This window comes from Schistocerca serialis, chromosome 4, assembly GCF_023864345.2.
Source record: "Schistocerca serialis cubense isolate TAMUIC-IGC-003099 chromosome 4, iqSchSeri2.2, whole genome shotgun sequence".
Classification (NCBI taxonomy): domain Eukaryota; kingdom Metazoa; phylum Arthropoda; class Insecta; order Orthoptera; family Acrididae; genus Schistocerca; species Schistocerca serialis.
Genome location: NC_064641.1, coordinates 706,343,359 through 706,350,780, shown reverse-complemented (window position 1 = coordinate 706,350,780; position 7,422 = coordinate 706,343,359). Strand labels below are relative to the sequence as shown.

The 7,422-nt window shown below is 44.2% G+C and overlaps 1 pseudogene; it reads left to right on the top strand.

The window, feature by feature from the left end:
• The first annotated feature begins 3,833 nt into the window (after window positions 1-3,833).
• LOC126474708 (WD repeat domain phosphoinositide-interacting protein 4-like) overlaps window positions 3,834-7,422 on the top strand; it is a 28,822-nt pseudogene continuing 25,233 nt past the window's right edge.

Genomic DNA, 7,422 nt, shown 5'->3' with positions numbered 1-7,422 from the left:
GGGAAAAACTCTGGTGGTTGAAGCGGTCTGGGTAGCGTGGCCGAGCGGTCGGATTTCGCTACGGTTGATACATGTGGTCTGTATGCACACTATGGTACCCCATTAACTCTCGTTGCATTGAGTGCCTCAGTTCGGGCATGTGGCGTGAGGCTATCGGTTGCCTTTGGAGAGTAAGCTGTAGTATCAGAGTTTACGGTGAAACGGGCGCGTGGCGTATTTTGGACGGTATTTCCATTTCGGCTGCCTGCTGCAAATATTTTCTTATTTGACAACTAAACGGTGACTTGCGTGTAGATGATAACGAAATGGAGACGAGGGCGACAGCTACGAAGGCGATTGTCCGTGATTTGTGAGCGGAGCGTCCTGAGTCTGTACCTCACTGCTGTTTGCTGTCTGACGGGGCAGTTCTCGGAATAATGGACAACTTGCAACAGTGTAGAAAGGGAAGCAAACCAGAAATGTCTCTGGGGCATCTACATACTCGTCAGTTTCTTCACAGTTCGAATGTTGTGAGTACAGCTATGCTAAAAATTTATATAGAAGTGTCGTAAGTGACAGCACATTCTTACGTAATTGTGTTGAATTACGTAATGCTGTACAGGAGTTTGGTGGGACACAGAGGCTGGCACATATGAATACCTTGAAAAAAAGAAAAAAGGCAACTTAAAGGATTCATCCAAAAGTACAAGGAATGGAAAGGGATGAGTGCAGCTGCGTTAAAATGCCATGAATGTAAGGTTCTTTCCCACGATGACTAATGACACTCAGCAGCAGTTTCCTGTGCCACCCAATACACTGGAAAGCCATGAAGGCAACGAGCTGGCTGCAGTGCAGGAACCCGATTTGTCACCTTCTACAGATGTGACTGTCCACTGACCAGGACTTGGACATCATGCAAGATAATGAAAGAGTTATCAGCAGTACAAACAGAGAAAATGAAACACACAAAGTGGTGGCCAAACAAGGAAATATCTTCAGGGACTTCAGATTCAGTTGAACCGTCAAGTCAACAAAAGAAGAGTGAAAAAATTACCAGCAAAGGAAACAGAGTAAATGATGTAAAGAAAGTGACAGCCAAACAACAAAATATTAGAACTGTTTGAAGGACTGCAGATGCAACTGAGGCATAAACAAGCCAACAATGGATGGTCAATGGATATCTTATTCTGGTGGTGTACAGCTTCTACAGGAGCCTCCGAGCTCAGCTGAACTCCAAGCAACTGCTCATCAATGAGAAGGCACCGAAGGAGAAGGAAAAGGAAAAGGAACAGGAACAGGAGAAAGCAAAACCCAAAACAGGTCTGGACGCTGTCGTCTTCACCAGGCCAGTTCTTCACCTTGGCGGCAAGGACAATTACTCCTCACTCAGTGAGGCCTAGTTTTTGCAACACGAAGAATGTCCCACCTTGTTTGTTCTGATACTTCTAAACTTAATAATTTTCTGGGAAAAAAATAACATAATTTTATGTACATTGAAGTCGCTTGTTAACTGCAGGAGGGGGAAAAAATACTGAAATTAAGATCACTACAAGCTGCTTCAAATGAAACCTAAGAAATTACAGGGGTGTCTGCGTTGTTTTTAGGGAATTACCTGACCGCATTGGTGGCATGTTTACCTGGAGCTCATCGCTGTTTAAACCTGTTTGTTGTTTATAAGGTATCTGTCAACTCACCGAATGCTGTATCACTGTAACGTTGCTGTCATGGTATTAAAATTTAACAGTACCAGTACCAGGAAATACATCAGCTGAAAAAAAAAAAAAAAAAAAAAAAAAAAAAAAAAAAAAAAAAAGCTTCATGAGTAACATATAGGTGTGTACGAGTTTGCTGAACATTCCATTTCAGTGCAAGACCTGTCTCACTGGAAGTAATTATTAATTCCTACACACTAATTTTGTGAGTAAAAATGACTTGTGTAATTTTTTTCACTGACTTGGTAAGAGTTCTTAGAGAATGTGGTTTTGACCAGCCCAATAAAGTGACTCCTGTATGTCATTGGATTTTAAAATTACTTACACTTCAAAATTCACTTGACACTCTTAGGCATAGAATACTCTAAGGACTGCTGGGGGCTAGAAATGTGTTGGTTGTTGATTTTTACATGAGTCAGTCGTTCTTACTGAATTATATTACTAAAATCCTGGGAGATTCTGCCATGTGGAAAATAGTTGAGTAGTATTTTGGAAAATTTAATCCTAGAAATTTTTACAGCAGAATGTTTCACTGTGTATTGGGATTCATCAGCAGATGTGTAAAACAATATTGTTTAAGTATGACTTACCCTTATTGCTTTAACAATGGGCACTTTCTCCACCGAGAAAAAGTTCGACCAGACCAACTCATATTTAGGAGTAGTCTCCAGATAAAAAAAATTAGTTTAATACATCTGCTATGTTTTCTATTTTTGAAAGTGTTTTGTGAACTATTGCCCCCAGTAATAAATATGAAGTTAATGTAGTGAACATTCTCACAAGAAATGCCAGTATTTGAATATAGTTTGTTACATTGATTTCTACTAAAGAATTTCATTAATATTTCATAACTGATAAACGGAGGTCTGGTTGATAGTATGACCATAGAGCTTTGCACAGCTTGTACTGCAGCTCGAGAGCTACAGCACAGCAAGGCGCGTACGTCCCTTTCGTGAATTACTGTAGATCGTTGCGTGGTGCAACCACAGGATTCATTGGCGCAGTTTTGGTGGCTGGGGTGCCTGGCGCTTGCGCGGGGGCCCCGGGTTCCATTCCTGGTACCGGAAGTGCGCTGTTTTGTTGTTCTTCTTACGCATCTTGCTTCACTGACATTTCGCTAGCGCTTTTTTTTTTTTTTTTTTTTTCAGTACAGCATCACCGGTCTATTGCGGTCTAACTGTGTTGGTGAGGCAGTAATTTTCCACAGGGCAGTGACTGCGTCACTGCAATTCACTTTGGAGGTGTGGCGGTGGGGCTTGTAGTCCCGTACCACCCTCTGACGGTGATAGTACTACATGAGTCAGGCAGCTTATTCCGCAGCTGCTCACGCTAACCACGGGACCATGGCGCTCCTGAGCTTAGATTATCCTTGATGTTGCCTATGTTACGCATGGACTACTCAGTTTGTATATTTTCCTTATTTTTTCTCGTAGTTCCACACAACTTCTTCCTGTTTTCTCGATTGATCTGTGTTCAGTTTTTCAAGGCCTATCCACTGTGCCAACTTATAACTAAATCTGAGAGGGGTGCGATGGGGAGGTTCCCTTGTGAGTCGTTACGGAGAGGTGAAGTTTGTCCTTAACGAACGATGGTCAAGCCAGCACGAATTACAGTGTTTTAGCGGCTTTAGTTCCGTGCACATGTATGTTAAAAAAAATATCCCCTCATATCTCAGTGTCTGTGGGTACCGCACACATATGACTTACACTGGTCAGACGGCAACTTGTTTTATCTGTAATTAGAGTTATCACGTTCGCACGAATTGTCCTAAGCGTGTGTTCGTCTTAAAAAACACCTTGGAGCAGCGCAGGAAATTGACCTTAGCTGATCTCGTGAAGGAGCCACAAGTAACAGTCGGAGGAGGACCACCTACAGCTGATGTTTTGCCGCAGAATGATACGTTGCCGGGTGTAGAGTTTCCTTCGTTAGCTGCTAAACCTGAATAGTATAAGCCGACCACCTTAATGGACATGCACCCTTTTACCCACAAAAGGCGTCGGACGTACCAGGGGAGTAGTACCGATGACGACATTGCCTCAGGACAGAGCGTTCGTGAAGATTCATTGCCGAACGTGCCTGAAACCGAAGTCTCAAAACCGATTGCAGCAGCAGTAGTTTTAGAAGCAGTAGGTGACACGGCACATGCGATGGAAGCCGCTGGCGTCACGCAGAACAATATGCAGGCGGCCCTCGAATCGCAAGTCTCCAGCTGTCTTGATGACGGTCGTGGCGGGCCTGGTTGAGGAATCACAACGAGCCGACCCACGACACGACCAGCCTCTTGATGTGTTTATGCTGAGGTTGCCTAGTGACGACGCGGTGTCTATGGCAACGGCGGGAGTGCCTCCCAATAATAACAAGGAAGGCAGTGCTCGTAAACGAACTGAAGCGTGCCCGGTCCCAACCCACAACAAACAAGGAGAGGGGCGTGGTGTTGGTCAACCTAGTGACAACGTATTACCTCCGTCTGCAACTCCGTCTGCAACGCAGATTCGTGACACGGTGCACGGACAGCCGAACATTGATGGCTTAGATCCTCCCACGTCTCTCTCTCACGCGAGTTTCCCCTCCTACAGGGCGCCGTAGGAACTAAGCCCAGCCAATTGTAAATGCCGTGAGAAAGAAAAATATGCAGTGTGCGGCTAATGAACCTCAGATTGATGATAAAGACGTAGGTTCTCCGTCTTCAGCTAAAATGGACTTGGACTAAAGGCGAGTTTTCTTTAACCAGTTCGCAGAGTCTATCTGTGTGAATGGTTCAAGCTTATAAAATACTTTCATCATCAGTAAGATGACATTAGCAATAAAAATAGCAGCACTCCAACAATTTCTGTAGGAGTCGGAAGCAGATATTGCCCTCTTGCAGGAAGATTCTATTTTACGCTTGTCCATCCCCGGTTTTAAGACTATCCAGAACGTGGCTCCAGAAGTGCACATAGGAACTGCTATCCTGATACGGGAGGGCATTCCAGTACATGCGATTGAACTTTTAGATTCCGGTCGAGGGGTCGGCTGTCAAATCTATGGTGTCACTCTAATGAACTTATATGCACAGTCAGGTACGAGCAACAAGTTGGAACGATCCTGCTTTTTTAAAGAGGTGGTGATATATCTGTTAAGGAGATGCCCTCAAAATATTTTAATGGGGGGGGGTCGATTTTAACTGCATGCTCCATACCAAAGACCAGGTTTCCTAGTTTTGATTACTGTAAAGAGCTACACGATCTTGTTCAGGATATTAACCTGAAAGACGTTTGGGAGATATCCAACCCTAGTGAAGTTCACATTCTTCACCTCTACCTCCTGCAGCCGACTGGATAGGATGTACATCTCTGACAGTATGAGTTATAGGCTTCTTGCAGTTGTTATTCCGACGTGCTTTTCCGATCATTATGCCCTCGCCGCCACTGTTAACTTAGATAGACAGCCTGCAAAATTTTTTGAGTTTTAATATTTCTCATCTGGATGACAGCGAAATGGACGATGTAATCCGCACTACGTGGAATGCCTGTTTACGCTCGACTGGCAATTTTCCCTCCAAAGCTGACTAGTGCATCCATGTCGCGAAACCATAACTCAGAAAAGGTTTAATTTAATATGGAGCTCGGGTTGCCCACGATAAGGAAAAGACATTTGAGTTTTACTATGCAGTACTTCGTGAATTGTACGACAACGTCGGTCTCACCAACGCCAACCTAACAGCAATTAAGCGTGTCAAGGCTAAACTCTTGAGCTTGAAGCGTAAACAGTTGGAAGGACTATTGCTTAAATCCAAACCCAAATCTGTCGTCGCAGAACAACGAGCGAACAGGTATCACTTGATTCGGCACCAGTCCCGTCGCAGGCGCGAGTTTATTGATGGGTTGATGAGGGGAGCTGGGGGCCTCCTATAAAATCGAAAGGATATTGTTCAGACACTCCACCGACATTTTGGACAACAGTACTCCATCGTCGACTCAAATGCAGCGTCTATTGCCGATATTGTACAGGTTTGATAGAGATGTCACTCCTGTTGATAATGAAGAATTTTCATTAGAGTTTACGGCACCAGAGGTTTTCGAACTCATCTTCTAATCATTGTCCAAGAAATCCCCTGGTCCAGACGGTCTGCCCAAAGAATTTTATATTAGGTTCTGGGATGTCTTAGGTGGCATCTTTACTGAGGTTGGCAATGAAATCATGAGGGAAGGTTCTATTCCTTTTGAATTCAAAGAAGGAAGAATTGTTTTAGTTCCCAAGAACCCAGGGCACAAGACACTTTACAGTTTCCATCCCCTCACTCTAATGAATTTTGATTAAAAGACAGTAGCCAGAGCTACTAACACCAGACTGAGCCGATACTTCGACACTCGTACGACCGCATAAATCTTGCATCCTGGGGATGTCAATTAGCCACCAATTGCAGAATATAGCCATGTCATTTCCATCGCTGCGGTGACTATTGTCCAATGTGCCTTGCAGTTTGTCTATTTTAAGAAAGCTTTTGATCGTGTTAGTCACCATTATCTAGTAAAGGTACTGGGGCAAACAGGACTCTATGACCGGGTTGTGACTGTCATACGGAATTTGATCACTGGGATACGTGCCAAAATCACCGTTAATGGACAACTGACGAAAGATATTAGCATCCAACAGGGTGTGCCGCAAGGCAGTCCGCTTTCCATGTCGCTTTTTGTGCTCTCCCTCGAGCCGCTATTGAGGACACTGAGCGCGACCCTCACTGGACTGACTGTTTCAGGAGAGAATCTTACTGTCCGCGCCTCTGCAGATTGTGTTGCGGTTCTCTTACGCCGCCACGGTGATGTTGCCACAGTTAAAACAGTGATTGACACCTATGGACGAGCCTCAGGAGCCCAAGTAAGTGAAAGCAAATGTAAAGTTTTAAATATCAGGGGATTCGACTGTCACTATTCCGTGGGCAACTGCCGTGGAACGTCATACATCACTAGGCATCACTATACAGAAGTGCCCGTTGCGAATGGCAGCTCATAATTGGAAGCGGACAACGGAGAAACTACAAAGAACTGTGCTTGAAAATACATGATGGGCAACAAGTCTCATCGAGAAAATCAGAATTCTCGACATCTATATTCTGTGTAAAGCCTACTATGTAGCGCAGGTGTTCCCTATCCCGAAAATGACAGCTAAAAAAAATATGCAATTGTGTAGCAGATGTGTGTGGCTGATAGGCTATAGTACCATCGCGACATGTAGACAAACAGGGGGCTTGGCACTGACTGACATTAGTAAGAAGGCAAAATCTCTCTACAAACGGAGAATAATCGTGATCTGTCTACCCTCATACCGTGACATGGAAGCTGTTTCACATTCTCCGTCCAGCAAGTCTGGTGCCTCCAATTGACGTTGGTAGACTTCATTATCAGCTGAAGTATATTCGTGAATTCTACCTTAAAACGAGCTATTTGGGTGAAGATAATTTACAAAATTCTGCCGTAACTACAAAGCTGTTGATTGGTGCATGGCAGAAAGACTGATACTCCACCTTACATTGAACTGAAATACCCAAACGTACCGTGGAAGACAGTGTGGGACAATATCAGCTTGGCCATACACACATCACAGATGGCATCGACCTGGTATAAAGTTGTTAACAATGTAATTCCCACCAATGAAAAGCTCCGCCGCATTGGACTCAGTGGACCATGTGGCTCACTAGACACTGAGACACAGATTCAAATGTTCCGGCCAGCTGATGAACTGGAATGGGTCA